The following is a 17,873-nucleotide window of genomic DNA, read 5'->3' as shown; positions in this document are numbered from 1 at the left end:
TTTTCCTATACCTTACTGTGGTGGTATTTGGAGTTAACAGTATGTTGAATTACTTATACTGTATATGCTTATCATAGGCAAGCAGATATGTTGGGAAAATAGTGCTAACTACCTGCCAGTGCCACAGCAGTGTTATGACCCTGGGCCAGACCCCCAAGTTTTCTGGTTTGATCCGGTTAGGGACCATTAACGTTTCATTTAAAGCACAAGTGTCTTGAATCTTAAACTTTGGTCTAAGAGAATAAAGCCACAAGATTCCATGTGTTTTGAACAAACAAAAATAAACTTTACTATACAAAGTCTGAAATATAAAAATTTGAAATATCTAACCTATACTCTAACATTCAGGGTTAATATAAGGTACAGGTGAATGAATTAACAGGCAAATTGTGGTCAAACACACCACCCTGCACATTAAATTCTACCTATTGCTCCACCCAAACATCAGTAAACACTGTCAATCAATCTCATTAAAACACTGTCTCACACGAGGGATCCCAGTCTTCACTTTCAAAGATCTTGCTTTGGAATTCTCTCAAAAGGCACTCCAGCTCATATGCCTCAACGACCATCCACCTCACAGGATTTCAATCTTGTCTCCCAAGATTCCATTCCCCTGGATTCCAGAGTCTGCATTCCAGCACCAACTAACAAACAAAACTTTAGCTCTTCGCCCGCACTGAGCAGAACACTCCTGTTCCAAAGATTTACAATTGTCCCAAAGGCCTGTCGCACAGAATCACCAACCTTCAGCTGCCCACTTCAGCCACCCGGGCCCTGCCCGAGCCCTCTTCGGCCACCCGGGCCCCTCTCAAGCCACCCTCACCACTTAAAAGTCTACCAGCCGCAGCCCTTTTCCTTCTTGGAGTCTCTTTCTCTGCTCCTTTCTTCTTAACTGGGACATCTCCCTGTCCCCTCTACATGTCCTATTTGGGACTCCCTTTGGAACCACTCCCTGGTCTCACAGTCCTGTTTTTCTGTCATTTTCTTTTTGCACAGGCAGACTGGGCCCATTCTCAGCCCGGAGAGCTACAAAAACGCCAGGTTGTGCATGTGCTGCACATTTCTAGTCTGTGCAGGCACAAAGCTCCTGAAGCATGTCGGAAGTTCCCAGCCCCTGCTCCATGAAAAGGTTAAGTTGGATCTCTCAACATCAGTCAGTTACAAAGGCGCTGTTTAAAACTTCAGTGTTTTGGGTATTTTGGGTAATATAGGAACAAATCTGTTTTTCCTCAGGTCACAGCAAACAGCTCTCTTACATTTTGTAAAGTTACACTGCTACACAGGTTACATTCATTCAGGGACAATGCCTCAAATCAGACAACCTCAGGACCGAGTCCATGCCAGATTTCAGATCTTAGCAGTTTACAAAGGTAAAAAACAGAACCTTAATTCAATGAATAGCAGACACAAAAACAAGACAATAGGTTCCTGTAGACAGGTGAATTTATATGGGCTGGAAAGCCGTCCTCATCTGTACTTATCCTGTAATCTTGTGCTTGTAAAGTCAGTTATGTGCCTTGCCTTGATTACAGAAACAGTAATCTAACTTTTAAATTCCATTTGCCCTGTATTTCTAGTGTCTTATTAATATATAATGTAAAATACCCAATTTGGTACAGACAGCAATACCATGACATCAGCAGCTTACATCACAAGTTGCGAGATCTGATCTCAAAGGATCAGCTGCAATAGGTTGGAATTCCCGTGATATGCAGGTCACTCTTCATTTTTGACTGGGGATCTGCACTCGGTGAAGGTGCAGGGAGAGAGCTAGCAATTCATGTGACACTCATTCATTGTGAAAGATCTCTGAAATGCGTTTCATCCTGGTAGTTAGGGCCAGGTCAGGTTGGGTCCGGCGGTCTAGGTCAAACTGGGTCAGGTGGGGTCAAGGATCACTATGACCACTGAGTGCAGGAAACAACAGGCGTGTAAAGTGGATAACTACTTGGCACACAACTGTGCCATTGCAACAACTTCCCAAACAATCCAGTAAGTTTTCTTCTCTCATTTAACAGGACCTAAAATTCTCGCATGTCCAGTTTTCGGACACCACCAGTTTTCAGATAGCTGGATTTGAGATACTATAGCTGTATGCTACAGGTAAACCAGGATTGTATGTAGAAGAAATAAAATCCACATGGGGATGCCAGTGTCCTGGGTCTGACAGTGGAGCTCTGCTGTACTGTTTGAGTGATTTAAACATTTTTGAATCCCTATGTACACAAAACCAGCTAACTGTTTACATGTTTCGTGGCTAATTTTCATTTCTACAACCCATTATGCTTTTTCCACTTATACAGGGTGAATCACAATAATACCATCACATCCAGCGCTAGGGACTGTATCCAGTAGCCAAATATGGTATTATGGTGGCAATTCTATAAAAAACAATATTATCACTATTTTGCATTTTGATAACTAGATCGTGCATATGACCAGCTGGATTTTAAGCCTATTCGAGAGATTTATATGGTGCCATTGGCTTATTTTTAGATATATTTGAATAGTAGGCAGCATTTAGGCCATATAACACATTTATACAGCATTAGCCATGGCACTGTCACCCATGAGTCAGAAGTTTGTAGATTCAAGTCTCACACCATTAAACTGCTCCACAAATTCCCAGTTGATTACCAGTTATGTGATCAGTCAAGAACAGGTTGTTTTGCCATGCAGGACCTAGATTAGGATTCAGTGGAGACTGACAAAATCACATTTTTGTGTCAAACAACTTTGGATTTTCATTCCTGTCATATCATAGGTTTTCAAACTGGTATCCATGGATTCATTATATTTCTCATTTTTAAAGCAATAATATTGAAGTGAGGTGCAGCTTAACTTTTTTTTTTAAAAAGCAGATTTTATAGTTAGCATCTTCTACAGTCAGCTCCTGTCTCTTAGCTCAGGACCAGAGGAAACAGTCACCAGTCCTTCTTTCAGATGAGAGGTTAAACCGAGGCCCCGTTTATCCTCTCAGGCGGATGTAAAAGTTCCCATGATAGTATTTAAAAAAAGGCAGGAGAGATTTTCTAGTGGCCTGATCAATATTTACTCTCAGCCAATACCCAAAACAGATTTTCTGGCCATATAACTCTTTGCTGTGTACAAATTACAACAGTACAACTGCGACTACTCTTAACTGCATTAACTGTAAAATGTTCAAGGATGTAAAAGGTGTAATATAAATGCAATATCTTTCTCTCTTTCTTTTGTACCTGGTTTTTGGTGGCCATACACTCCATGAAATTGAGTCCCAGTTTGAAAATAGACCAGTTGCATAAGGAACCTGTTGATCAGGGCAAACAAAAAATGGTCTGGGTCTCAACCGAAAAAAATTCTCCAGAGAATCCTAAAATTCCCAGAATCCAAAGAAAGCACTGTCAACTATGGAAGATGCTCACAGTTCTCAACAGTCCAAGATTTCCTATGTTCAGTCTATCTTCCCGCATCTAACAACAAGTGAACACGATCTGTGGTACAAACAATTAAATGGAATAAGAGAGGGCCAGATTTAAAAAAGCAGAATGGGAAGAGAGTCAGTGTGGGAGAGTAAAGATTGGAAAGAGAGGACAGGAACAAGAAATGGGGAGAAAGTGAGGAAAACCCAAGTGAAAGAAGAGACTGAAAAAAGAAAAATTATAAAGTGTAATTTTTTAATATTCATTCATGGGATGTGGATGTCACTGGGTAGGCTAGCATTTATTGCCCATCCCTAAATGCCCTTGAGGTGGTGGTGGTGAGCTGCCTTCTTGAACTGCTGCAATCATTTGTAGTGTAGGAACACCCACACTGCTGTCCGGGAGAGTGTTCCAGAATGTTGACCCAGCGACAATGAAGGAACGGTGATCTATTTCTAAATCAGGATGGTGTGTGGCTTCGAGGGGAACTTCCAGGTGATGGTGTTCCCATACATCTGCTCCCTTGTCCTTCTAGATGGTAACAGTCATGGCTTTGGAAGGTGCTGAATAACAAACCTTGGTGAGTTCCTGCAGTGCATCTTCTAGATGGTACATACTGCTGCCACCTTGCATCGGTGGTGGAGGGAGTGAATGTTTGTGGATGGAGTGCCATTCAAGCGGGCTGCTTTGTCCTCGATGGTGTCGAGCTTATTGAGAGTTGTTGGAGCTGCACTCTTCCAGGCATGTGGAGAGTATTCCATCACATTCTTGACCTGTGCCTTGTAGATGGTGGATAGGCTTTGGGGAGTGAGGAAATGTGTTACTCGCCACAGGACTCCTAGTCTCTGGCCTGCTCTTGTAGCCACAATATTAATATGGCTAGTCCAGTTCAGTTTCTGGTCAATGGTAACTCCCAGGATGTTGATACTGGGGGATTCAGTGATGGCAATGCCATTGAATGTCAAGGGGCTTTTGTTCTTTTGTTGGAGATGGTCATTGCCTGGCATTTGTGTGGCGTGAATATTACTTGCCACTTGTCAGCCCAAGCCTGCATATTTTCCAGATCTTTCTGCATTTGCACATGGAGTGCTTCAGTATCTGAGGAGTTGTGAATGGTGCTGAACATTGTGCAATCATCAGCGAACATCCTCACTTCTGACCTTATGGTGGAAGGAAGGTCATTGATGAAGCAGCTGAAGATGGTTGGGCCTAGGACACTTCCGAGGGACTCCTGCAATGATGTCCTGGAGCTCAGGTGATTGACCTCCAACAGCCAAAACCATCGTCCTTTGTGCTAGGTGTGACTCCAACCAGTGGAGAGTTTTCCCCTGATTCCCATTGTCTCCAGTTTTGCTAGAGCTCGTTGATGACACATTTGGTCAAATGTTACCTTGATATTAAGGGCAGTCACAGAAAAAAAGTTGGATGAGATTGAGAGTTGCTCTGAGTTCTAAAGGTCATCCATTCTTTTGCACGTTTCAGGCTGAGTATACAATGTGCTTGGTATAAACAATGCCTCTTCAGTGTACTGCATTTCAATCATGTTTTCTTTATTTGATTACTTAATAAGTTGCTTTAGTTTTGTACCAATGCCAATAATTTTTTCTGTAACAAAAGCAGTTTACATTTACGTAGCTAACACTTTTTTGGAACTTCAGATAGAGGGTCCGCCACATTGACCAGTATGACAATCACAGTCCTGGACAACTCCCATCTTTCCAAATCCAAATTAACACCTACTGTTAACATCCACATCTCAGCAGAGACCAGTAACGTTTAGTTATTATTTAGAACCCAAAACCCCAGGTATTTACTAAAAGAATGAAGCCACAAGGTTCATGTTTTAAAATTGAAAAACATGAATCCTAACAACACTATTTTAAAGTCAGTTACGTTAAAGAATTTAAAAGTACTTTGAACTCATTTACTTATAATCTAAATCAAACTTCATAAATCCATTTCCCTTCAACATCCATTAGACTTACACCCCAAAACCCAAGTCAGATACTTGTCAAAAATTGGAAGATTAACCACTTGGTCAGAGTACAACTTTATGCAAGGATTGAGATTTCTTGGACCTTCCACTTACTTCCGACAAGGTTCTCCTCCAATTCTCCTCTCAAATCTCCTCCGACCTATGGTTGCAAACCCCGAGTTCAACACACGTCTCTAACATCTTAAGGAGGTTAGAACCCGGAGTTCTAATATCATTTACCTCTGGAGTTTTGCATCTAAAACTCTCTCAGCTTGGCTATACCAGAAGTTCAAATCACTTTAGTAGTCCTTCAGTTAACAAGACTTTTACCCTCTTTTACCCAACACACAAAATTTCAACTGCACTTGAGATGTTTTCTCTTCTGCAGCCAACCATGTCCAAAACCTAAACTGCTTGAACACATAACCACCCCCTATAATCAACTTATATTGACTTGCTTTCTCTATTGGTTATATCCCAGGCAACCTGATCACTTACTGGAAGCCAGGTGCTTTAGCATATATCCCCTCCCAGAGAAAGCTAGTTCTTAAAGGGACCATCACCCCAGAATAAATTATAGCTCTCCCTCCCCCTCCCTCCACCCACCCCACCAAAAGCACATGGGCCAATACACCAGTTCAATAAGGCAATCAGAGAACCTTCTCCTTCCAATGGGCCAAGGAAAATGGAACCTGACGATATAGTAGCTAGCTGCTATGCAACACCTCTATTTCTATACCTCCTCCCCCCACGTACAGTCTTATGGGCTAAAATTCAGGCAAAGTTATATGTAAGTTATCAGACAATTACAAGCACTCAAAGAAAACACATCTTAATCATGTTTAACATTCAATTCGGGAGCACCAAACTACTTGTAAATTGTCCTCCTGTAGCAGACTATCAGTAAAGATCCAGGAACAATTCTAGTCTGTGTTAAAATACCTGAACTCAGTCGAACAGTAGTTGTGACACTATAAGCTTAGTAAGATTCCCATTCCCCAACAGAATCTAGCGATTTCTGGAATAAAAACTGCCAATGTATTTGCGGGGTAAATAAAGCAGGACAGGCACAGCTGTAGTATCAAAGATCCTGTCAACGTGGTCAATTTCTCACCTTCTCAATGGATAGCCACCTAGGCAAAGTATCAGGACTGCCAGCACCTCAGGAACTATATTTCAACCAGAGACCCTAAATCAGGAATAGATGGGGAGAAAGTGGGCCAGAAAAAAAACTCAGGTTGTTTCTTGAATAAGTAGTCTGTGTGAATTATCTTAGTATAAGCAAAATTGCACCAGACCCACCATTCCCCAAAATTGGAGCTGCAAATCTGTACTCCTAGGCCTTCTAGATGAACGCTCATGTCTCTCAATAGATGATCCTTCTCTCTTTTCTATCCTGCAGCTTTGATCTCTACTACAATTTTAGAGTTCAGGAAAGGAAGAAAAATTGAGTCAAAATTTGAGAGAGTTGCGAGGAATATAATTTAAGCAAATTAATTATCATAAATAGTGTATTTGTATCAAAAATGCAATGTCAGTGATCTTCTGGTCTCGCCTCTTATACCTCTTACACTGCAAACATACTGTTCTACTCACTTTCTTGATAACCAAGGGGCTGAAATGTTATCGGGAATGGTGGGAATGTGGAGTGATGTTATAATCAGATCAACCATGATCTGCTCCTAATTTGTACATTCATATGTTCTTCATCCACTAAGCTCAAACCAACCACGCTTTTTCTTACTCTAATCTTTCTTTTCTGAGAATGTCAAAACTGACCAGTATCCTCTCTCTCCAACTCTTCATTTCTTTCTACAATAATTGAAAATCCAAACAGTTAGCACTTTTAATCACCACTACCTTTTCAACCTTGCTGGTGCCCTGCATTATGGGTCTTTCCATTTCACGGTCTGACTGGATTTCAATGCCATGAGATACTGATTATGCTCTTTACTTTACAAGCTTCTACCTTTACAAGCTTCCTTAAAATCTACCTCTTTGAATAATCCTTTGGTCAACTTCAATTTCTAAAAAGGTTTAGTTGTTCATTTTTGTTCTGTGAAGGGTTTGGGGGCATTTTCGGAGATTGAATATAAATGCAAGTAGTTGTTGCGCTAAGTCTATTTCGACTATGCTACTAATGCTGGAAAAGCGAATTTTCTTATGTTGCTCACTCAGTTCACTTCCTAAAATTTAGGTAAACACAGATTCAGGAATAAATTTCAAAAGGGAATTACTTGATAAGGAAAAAATTGCAGGGCCATAGGGGCAAGCCAGGAGAATGTAACTAACTGGAGAATGTGACTAACTGGAGAATGCTTTAAAAGAGCCAGTACAGGCATGATGGGCTAGATAGTCTCCCTTTCTGCTGTGTCATTTTATGGTGCTATGAATAGTCAGATGCAGCAGTACACCAAACACTCCATTTCGGTGTCAGAGTTGTGAGAGGCATGAAGAACTTTGGAAAAGGAAGAATAAATAAATAATCACTGTGAGCAAAATAACTGAAATACATTAACTTATAACCAAGGAAGATCTGCATTCAAATGACAACTTATCAAAGATTTACAACATCCAACTTTTGTTGATAATAAAATTCAGCCACATTAAGAGTTGCAGTTCTGAAGAATATTTTTACTTTCAAGGTCACACAATCATCAAGTTTGAACTATACCTTAATTCCAAATGGTGGAAAAAAGCTCAATGAGCAAATAAACAAAATTAAATGTCATGTGGATCCAATTCAGAGTTGTTTTACTTAGCTTTTTGCATCTTCTTTTATCAGACTTAACCCATGGTTTTCCATTATTTGATATTGCTGACTATCTGCTTTTAAATTATCAATAAAGACAATTAAATATTAATCAAACTCCTAATCATGTTGTGGTAATGACATTTCTCACAACACTCGATTTTTCCCCTTCCCTCAAATTGCAAAGAACTGCTTTCTAATTTCAAGAGCTTTGCCTGTAAACAAGGTTTATCAGCTTATGATGATTCATAAATTATCAAAACTGTTGTGGTTATACTTGGAAGGTCACCCCTCAGGATTTATGCAATAAAAAGTGTCTTAAAAAGTTTAACTTCTATTCCCTAAACAGCCGTAATATGAAATATTTGGATTCATACAGCACCTATCATGACCACAGGATATCCCAAAGCATTTTACAATCAATGAAGTGTAGTGGAGTGTAGTCAATGATATAATGTAGCAAAAGGGGAAGCCATTCTGGGCCCAGCAAGTTCCCACAAACAGCAATTCTGTTTTTCTGGTGTTGACTGAAGGATAAATATTGGCTAGGCCAGGATGCCTGCTCTTCTTCAAAATCGTGCCATGACATCTCTTACATCCATCTGTGAGAGGGTAGACAGGGCCTCAGTTTAACACCTCACCCGAAAGACTGCATCTCTGATGGTGCAGTACTCCATCAGGATTGCACTGGAGTGTCCACCTTGATTTTTGCACTCAAGTCCTGGAGTGGGAGTGTGACTTCTGACTAAGAGGTAACTGTGCTACCAGCTGAGCCACGGCTAATGTACAGGAGCGCTCCTTCAGTTGTGAGATGCTTTGCATATTCTGAGGACATGAAAAGCACAATATAAAATGGAAATTTGCTCTTTATCAAAGGAACTCCCTTTCCAAAAGATCAAAAATAACATCCATGACAACCTTGTGACACCTTAAAACAAGGGGAAGACAGAAATCCTGACTGCTATCACTGCAACTCAAGGTGTTCACCCAACTGCAAAACAGCATAGATGTCAAATATGAGAACTTTTGCAGTCTGTATTTTCTGTCCTGAGATACATTCAACAAAACAGAAGAGGGGGAATTCAAAATTATCCTTCTAGTTTCAACTTCAACTTTAATTTTCAGTCTGCAAAAACACAGTAGCAACATCTTAGTGGCTGATGTCATAATGACAGTGTAGCTTTGAAGTTTGGCTGGAGTGCAAGCAGACTGTCCAGGAATGCAGGAGGGTAAAGTAAAGCTCGAGTACAACTCATTCCTACTGTTGATCATTTGCTTACATGTTTGAGTATTGCACGCCTGATGGTATTGAAAAGGCTCATGTTGTCTCACTGGGGATTAAATTCCAAAGTGTCTTTTCTCTTTATTCATTCACAGGATTAATGCGTCGCTGGTAAGGCCAGCATTTGTTGCCCATCCCTAATTGCCCTTGAAACCGAGTGGCTTGCTATTATAGTTCAGAGTCAGTCACACTGCTATGGATCTGAAGACACATGCAGGCCAGGCCAGGTTAGGCTGGCAGATTTCCTTCCCGAAAGGGTATTGGTGAACCAGATGGGTTTTTAACGACATTCGATGATAATTGCCATGGTCACCATTACTGAGGCTAGCTTTATTTTCAGATTTATTAATTGTGTTTAAATTCCACCAGCTGCCATGGTGGGATCTGACCCCATGTTCCCAGAGCTATAAACTGGGCCTCTGGATTACAGTCTAGTGACATTATCACTATGCCACCACGTCCCCTTAAAATATGCCAATTATCAACAACTTGAAGTATATGCAAAAGTAATAGGAACATGGATTTAAACAATATATGTGGACCCTGAGATTTCATAGTACATGGAACGTGGTCCAAAAGTTTGGATATGACCAAAAGAATATTTTTGGATTGAAGAGTTTTTGATACATACAGAATATACTCATTACTCTTGGAGGCTCCAGTACAGCCTAAATATGGCAACATGCTCAGGTCTTTATATTGTATGTGCCACATACATACAAGCACTTATGCTCATTTATCATTTATATCTGGTATCCATTATGATCATACACTATGTACATATGCAGTAAAGCTTCAGATCGTAGTTGTAAAACCACAATTCAGCAAATAACTCAGTCAAGGCAATATAGTTAGCCATTGTCTGATGAAGTGTTCAACTCTGTGGCAGTTACTGCATGTAACTAATGGTTACTTTTCAATACTGTTGATTCATTGCCTAGGCCTAAAGCTTAATACATACATGTTCCATGTTAACAAAAGTGTCAACCAGTTTATAATAAATGAGTTAGCAACAGTGTTAAAATAGGTGGCGAATGTTTTAACAATATCACCAATAGATAATTCTAGGCTTAACAAGTACAGTGCTACACAAAGGGCCAAGAGTCATAATGGGGTATTTACTTCTTTGCTTCAGATTATATTCTATCAAAAAAAATTACAAATGAAAATATATCCCAAAATGCTGAACAGTGCACCAGTGTCAAAATTCTAAAGTTTTTTTGGGAACATGTACCTAGACCCCACCTCTTCTCCAGCTCCCATTCCCAAAGAAAATAAATCTATGTGTACAATATGCCCACATTTACAATTACCATCATACTATCATGCTTATCTGAGTCAAGCACAGGTTGACAATTTGGGAAAAGGCAGTGTTGGTTAGAATTGATAAGTCTGGAATATTTGGTATTCCGCTCTAGGGCAGTTAATAAACATTGTTTAGATCAAATCAAAGTATAGGTGTAAGAGACAAAATCAAACTGCAACTAACTCAAATACTCCTTCAATTCATCTTACTCTCCATTATCAAAACCTCATCAAATATCCAGAATTGTCATTAGGTCATGAGTTCATATTTAACTGAAGCCAAGGCTTCAGAAACAGTATAATCAAGAAAGAGAAGTGCAATTTTATGACAAACTACATGCAAAATGTTTTCTAATTCTTGCACAAGAGTTTTGAATCACTAGTTTTAAAAGTTTGCTGACAGAAAATCACCTTGTCAAATAAATTTATGACAAAATTGTAATTTCTTTGAATGATTTTTTTTCTCTCATTCATAGACATGTTGCTTTTGTTTATAATTTATTTAATGTCTTTGTTATGCACACAAAGCACCTTATTCAGTGATAAGTGCATGGCCTTCCAGGCCCTTCCATGCAGCGATCATTGTCCACCAACATACCCCACAAACCCTCCACCTTACCCCAAACCCCCAGCCCATTCCCATAAACCCCTGCTCCAAACTCACCCCCTCCTCCAGAACCGTTCCCCAAAACTCTCCCCACCCCTCCAAACCCTACCCCAATCACCCATTCCAACAGCCGCTCCCCTTCCACTACCCTAACTCCCTCATCCTGCCCACAGCCCCCAAACCACTCCACCCCTCCTGCAAACCACTCCATGTCCTCCTCATTGTCCCACCCGCCCTCACCCCTTTATCCTCCACCCCACTCCCCCCACTCCAATGACACTCCATCTGTCCCCCAAAAGCCTACCCAAACCCTTCCTTCCACTCTCCCCAAACCCCTCAACCCCACCCTCATTCTCTCCCCTACCCTCCCCAAACCACTTCTCCACTCGCTCCCCTCCCAAACCACTTCCCCAGACCCTCCCCACCACTCCCTTCTAATCCTCACTCCTCCAAAGACCTCCCACACTCCTTCCCCTCAACTCCAACCCTCCCTCTCACCCCCACCCATCCCTTACTCCTCTCATCCCATTTCCCCTCCCTCACCCCTCACCGCTTACCCTAAACCCGGCCCAACCCCTTCCTCCCCTTGTCCCCACCCCCTCTCCAACAAACCCCTCCCTCCCCCACCCTCCTCTCCAACAACCCCCATCCCAACCACCCCTGCCCCCATCCTCCCCCCCAAAACCCCTCCCCTCCCCCGCTCCCACCCCCCCCTCCACTCCCACCACCAACCCCACCTCCCCCCTCCACTCCCACCACCACCCCCACCCCCCCTCCCCTCCCACCACCACCCCCACCCCCCTTCCCACCACTACCACCCCCCTTCCCCCCCCCACCACCACCACCCCCTTCCCCCCCTCCCTCCCACCACCCCCTCCCCCCCTCCCCACCACCCACCCCCCTCCCCCCACCACCCCTTCCCCCCCCACCACCCACCCCCCTCCCCACCCCCCTCCCCCCCACCACCCACCCCCCTCCCCACCCCCCTCCCCCCACCACCCCCCCTCCCCCCCACCACCCCTTCCCCCCCCACCACCCACCTCCCCCCCACCACCCCCCCCAACACCACCCCCTTCCCCCCTCCCCCCCAACACCACCCCCTTCCCCCCCACCACCACCCCCTTCCCCCTCCCCCCCCACCACCACCCCAACCACCACCACCCTCCCCCCACCACCCTTCCCCACCCCACCACCACCCCCCCTCCTTTCCCCCTCCCCACCACCACCCCCCCTCCTTCCCCCCTCCCCCCACCAACCCCCCCCCCTCCTTCCCCCCTCCCCCCACCAACCCCCCCCCCCCCTCCTTCCCCCCTCCCCCCCCCCCCCCAAACCAGTCCACTTCTTCCCCCCCCCCCGCCACCCCGCCCGGCCCGGCCCAATCGGTAACATGCCTGAGCACTGGCGCAGATTTATTTTCTGCCAGTTCATGCGCACCATCTCCCCCGGTTGAGGGAAGGAGATTACCCCCATTAAATAAAACAAAAATCCGGTATATGTGTTCGAACCTTCCCCCTCGGTGGATCTCCCGGTAGAGGGGAATGAATGGCCCAGGTGAAGGGAAGGCCCAGTGACTGAGTGAAAGGCGCCGGCCCCGGGGACGGAGTAGGCCCGGAGCCCGCCCCTCGCTTCCAGCTCTTTCAACCGGCCGCCCCGCTCACACTTCAATCACCGGCTTCAAGTGCGGGGGGCTTGGCAAAAAAATATAAAGTGTTTGATGTACAGACCTGTGGCAGGAGGTTTGAAGCGAGCTCGGTGCCTTTCTGTCTGTTTCCCTCAAACGGGAAATCCCGCCCCTCCGTCTGGACGTGGCAAAGCGCAGCGCGCATGCGCGCACACTTGCTGACACCAATAATTTTCCTGTCTCAATGTAAACTCTGCTGCCCGTGTCCTTCCTATCCCGCACTGCCCCACTCACCCCATCAGTCTTGTGCTTGGTCGAATCACAAAAAGCTGGCCTGCATGCGGCAAGTGGCGATTAGGAACCGAAACTAGCGTGCAGTTTTGGGTCTCCTCACTTCGGGGCTCCAGACCCACAGCAGTGTGGTTGACCCTTCAATGCCCTCTGAGATGGCCTAGCAAGCCACTCAGTCGCATCAAACCGCCACAAAAGCCTCAAAAAAAGGAATGAAACCGGATGGACCACCGGGCATCGACCTAGGCACCGGGACCGACAACGACAAACTCAGCCCTGTCAACCCTGCAAAGTCCTCCTGACTAACATCTGGGGGCTAGTGCCAAAATTGGAAGACCTGTCTCACAGACTAGTCAAGCAATAGCCTGGCGTAGTTACCTTCACGGAATCATATGTTACAGATAATGACCCAAACACCACCATCACCTGGTTATGTTCTGTCCCACAAGCAGGACACACCCAGCAGACGTGGAGGCACAGTGGTATATAGTTGGGAGGGAGTTGACCTGGGAGTCGTCAACACTGACTTCAGGCCCCATGAAGCCTCATAAGCATCAGGCAAGGAAACATCCTGTTGATTATCATGTACCGCCCTCCCTCAGCTCTTGAAGCAGTGCTCCTTCATGTTGAACACCACTTGGAAGAAGAACTGAGGGTGGCAAGCACGCAGAATGTACTCTGGGTGGGGGACTTCAATGCCCATCGAGCTGGCCGAGTCCTAAAGGACATAGCTGCTGGACTGGGTCTGGGGCAGTTGTTGAGGGAACCAACAAGAGGGAAAAACACACTTGACTTCATCCTCACCAACCTGCCTGCCGCAGATGCATCTGTCCATGACAATATCGGTAGGAGTGATCACTGCACAGTCCATGTGCAGATGAAGTCCTGCCTTCAAATTGAGGATACCCTCCATAGTGTGTGGCACTACCACCGTGCTAAATGGGATAGATTTTGAACAGATCTAGCAACTCAAAACTGGGCATCAATGAGGTACTGTGGGCCATCAGCAGCAGCAGAATTCTACTGAAACACAATCTGTAACCTCATGGCTCGGCATATCTCCCCCGTCCACCATTACCATCAAGCCAGGAGATCAACCCTGGTTCAATGAAGAGTGCAGAAGGGTATGCCAGGAGCAGCACTAGGCATACCTAAAAATCAGGTGTCAGCCTGGTGAAGCTATAACACAGGGCTACTTACATGCCAAACAGCATAAGCAGCAAGTGATAGACAGAGCTAAGCACAACCAACAGATCAGATATAAGCTCTGCAGTCCTGACAAATCCAGTCATGAATGGTGGTGGACAATTAAACAACTCACCGGAGGAGGAGGCTCCACAAATATCCCCATCCTCAATGATGGGGGCGACCAGCAATGCAATGCAAAAGAAAAGGCTGAGGCATTTGCTACAATCTTCAGCCAGAAGTGCCGAGTGGATGATCCATCTCAGCCTCCACCAGAGGTCCCCAGCATCACAGATGCCAGTCTTCAGCCAATTCAATTCACTCCACATGATATCAAGAAACAGCTGAAGGCAGTGAAAACTGCAAAGGCTATGGACCCTGACGATATTCCAGTTATAGTACTGAAGACTTGTGCTCCAGAACTTGCTACACCCAAAGCCAAGCTGTTCCAGTACAGCTACAATACTGGCATCTACCCGGTTATGTGGAAAATTGCCCAGGTATGTCCTGGACACTAAAAGCAGGACAAATCCAACTTGACCAATTACCATCCATCAGTCTACTCTCCATCATCAATAAAGCAATGGAAAGGGTTATCAACTGCAGCACTTGCTTAGCAATAACCTGCTCACTGACACCCAGTTAGGGCTCCCACCAGGGCCACTCAGCTCCTGACCGCATTACAGCCTTGGTTCAAACATGGGCAAAAGAGCTGAACTCCTGAGGTGAGGTGAGAGTAACTGCCCTTGACACCAAGGCTGCATGTGACCAAGTGTAGCATCAAGTAGCCCTAGCAAAACTGGAGGCAATGGGAATCGGGGGAAAACTCTCCACTTGTTGGAGTCATACCTAGCACAAAGGTAGATGGTTATGGTTGTTGCCTTAGGGTAGTGTCCTCAGCCCAACCATCTTCATCTGTTTCATCAATGACTTTCCTTTCATCATAAGGTTAGAAGTGGGAATGCTCGCTGATGATTGCCTAATGTTCAGCACCATCCGTGACTCCTCAAATACTGAGGCAGTCCATATCCAAATGCAGCAAGACCTGGACAATATTCAGGTTTTGGCTGACAAGAGGCAAGTAACATTCGCACCACACCAGTGCCAGGCAATCCCCATCTCCAACAAGAGAGAATCTAACCATCGCCCCTTGACATTCAATGTCATTACCATTCCTGAATCCCCTCTACATACTGGGGGTTACCATTGACCAGAAATTGAACTGGACTAGCCATATAAATACTGTGGCTACAAGAGCAGGTCAGAGGTTAGGAATCGCGCGACAAGTAACTCACCTCCTTTCTCCCCAAAGCCTGTCCTCCATCTACAAGGCACAAGTCAGGAGTGTGATGGAATACTCTCCACTTGCTTGGATGAGTCCAGCTTCCATAACACTCAAGAAGCTTGACACCGTCCAGGACAAAACAATCCACTTGATTGGCACCACATCCACAAACATTCACTCCCTCCACTACCGATCACAGTAGCAGCAGTGTGTACCATCTACAAGATGCATTGTGGGAATTCATCAAGACTCCTTAGACAGCATCTTCCAAACCCACAACCACTACCATCTAGAAGTACAAGCGCAGCAGATAAATGGGAACACTGCCTAGAAGTTCCTCTCCAAGTCACTCACCATCCTGACTTAGAAATATATCGCCGTTCCTTCACTGTTGCTGGGTCAAAATCCTGGAACTTCTTAACAACACTGTGGGGGGGCACTACACCACATGGACATCAGCGGTTTAAGAAGGCAGCTCACCACCACCTTCTCAAGGGCAATTAGGGATGGGCAATAAATGCTGGCCTAGCCAGTGAAGCCCAATTAATTAAATTTTAAAAATGGAATATTGTTGCTTATTGCAAGGTGAATGGAATATAAAAATAGGAATCCCCACTCAGCATTCCATAGGGACCCTTCTCTCGGGACATCCTGGTCCACTCCTCCATCACCCCCAACACCTCATCCCCTTCCCATGGCAACTTTCCATGCAATCACAGAAGGTGCAACACCTGCCCCTTTACTTCCTTCCTCCTCACCGTCCAAGGGCCCAAACACTCCTTTTGGGTGAAGCAGTGTTTCACTTGCACCTCCTTCAATTTGGTTTACTACTTTTGCTGCTCCCAATGCTGTCTCCTCTACACTGGAGAGACCAAACGTTTTCTTCTAGTTTTCAGAGTACAAAAAAAGAGTATGGATCATAAGACAAGTTTCCCTCTGGGATTTGGTTTGTGCAGCAATTAACATCGTTTGTGGTCATAACATTTGTTTGGCTTTATAATGTATTGTTCCAGGAAACTAATTTGATCTTTCTTTCCAAGGTCCTTGAATGTATCGTTGGCATCCAACTACTCACTTAACTATCTCACCTTTGCCTGAGCAGTTCCCTACAATCTTGTTTTTAACAAACTGACAGCAGTGAAACTTCTCTGGTCAAAATTACCAATATCACCCTGTGTGATGGTGAGTGTGGTTTGCTGTCCCTGGTCCTGGCTTTTGACCTGTGTCAGCTTCAGAATTATTAACCTATATTACTTTTTATCTGTGGTTCTCCCCAATGGCAATGCTCTCTCATACCTGTTCCAGATAGCAGAGTTCTGCAATCTCTCTCCATTTAAATAATATGCTGCTTTCCTATTCTTCCTGACAATGTGGACAAGTTCACATTTTCCCACATTATACTTTATCTGCCAAATTTTTGCCCATTCACTTAACCTATCTATGTCCCTTCGCAGACTCCTTGGGTAGAATTTTCCACTTGGCATGCGGGCATGCGCCCGACACGCTTGTGTATGAAATAGCGTGCGATAATGTTGGGTGAGCATCCCAACATCATCGCGCACTCACACAATATTTTGGCCGGCGGGCGCTTACAAGAATCAGCAGCGTGCCTGCCAACAATTAAGATGCCTATTAAGGACATTAAAGTAGCAATTGATGGCAATTTTCCACTGACTGTCCAACATTACAGTTGGTGGGCAGGCGAATCTGCTAGGCGGACTTTGCTTTTTTGATTAAACCTTGGCCAAGGGTGCAATGAGGTTTCTGCTATTAATCAACAAAAATGTTTGGACAGAATTTTCATCATCTGCATTTTCATGTGAGTGGATCTGATGTGTGGACACTTTTTTTCTGTAGTTTCTAATCTTTATTGATTGGTTTTAAATTCTTCAGCTCCCTGAGGCAGCTCTCTGCCTTCATGGAGCTTTCATTGCATGCCCGCACAGACTTACTTGCCTGCCCTCCTCCCGCTCAGACCCCAGCAACGCTGAGCCTTTCATTGTGCCTTTCACGCTGGCTGGCCATTAATTAGCCAGCCAGCCTGAAATCACAGTCAAGGGCCAATCGCGGTCGGCGGTTCTTTCCCCAGCCAATCTCGGGCCCACCAATCACGGCCACCCGAAAATTTTACCCGTTATATCTTTTCACAATTTACTTTCCTACCTA

The 17,873-nt window shown here is 44.6% G+C and overlaps 1 protein-coding gene across 2 annotated transcripts in view; it reads right to left on the bottom strand.

Moving 5' to 3' along the window:
* The window catches only part of tfg (trafficking from ER to golgi regulator), a 154,922-nt gene extending 141,752 nt beyond the window's left edge, over positions 1-13,170 (bottom strand). Inside the window, exon 1 of one of the 2 annotated variants that reach the window (XM_041211526.1) lies at positions 13,050-13,170. The gene's annotated coding sequence lies outside the window, so the exon portion shown is untranslated. The remainder of the gene's footprint in view (positions 1-13,049) is intronic. The other variant, XM_041211528.1, reaches the window with a different exon arrangement.
* Positions 13,171-17,873: the final 4,703 nt, after the last annotated feature.

The sequence above is a fragment of the Carcharodon carcharias genome, chromosome 18 (genome assembly GCF_017639515.1).
Source record: "Carcharodon carcharias isolate sCarCar2 chromosome 18, sCarCar2.pri, whole genome shotgun sequence".
Lineage (NCBI taxonomy): Eukaryota > Metazoa > Chordata > Chondrichthyes > Lamniformes > Lamnidae > Carcharodon > Carcharodon carcharias.
This window is presented reverse-complemented; position numbering and strand designations above follow the sequence as displayed.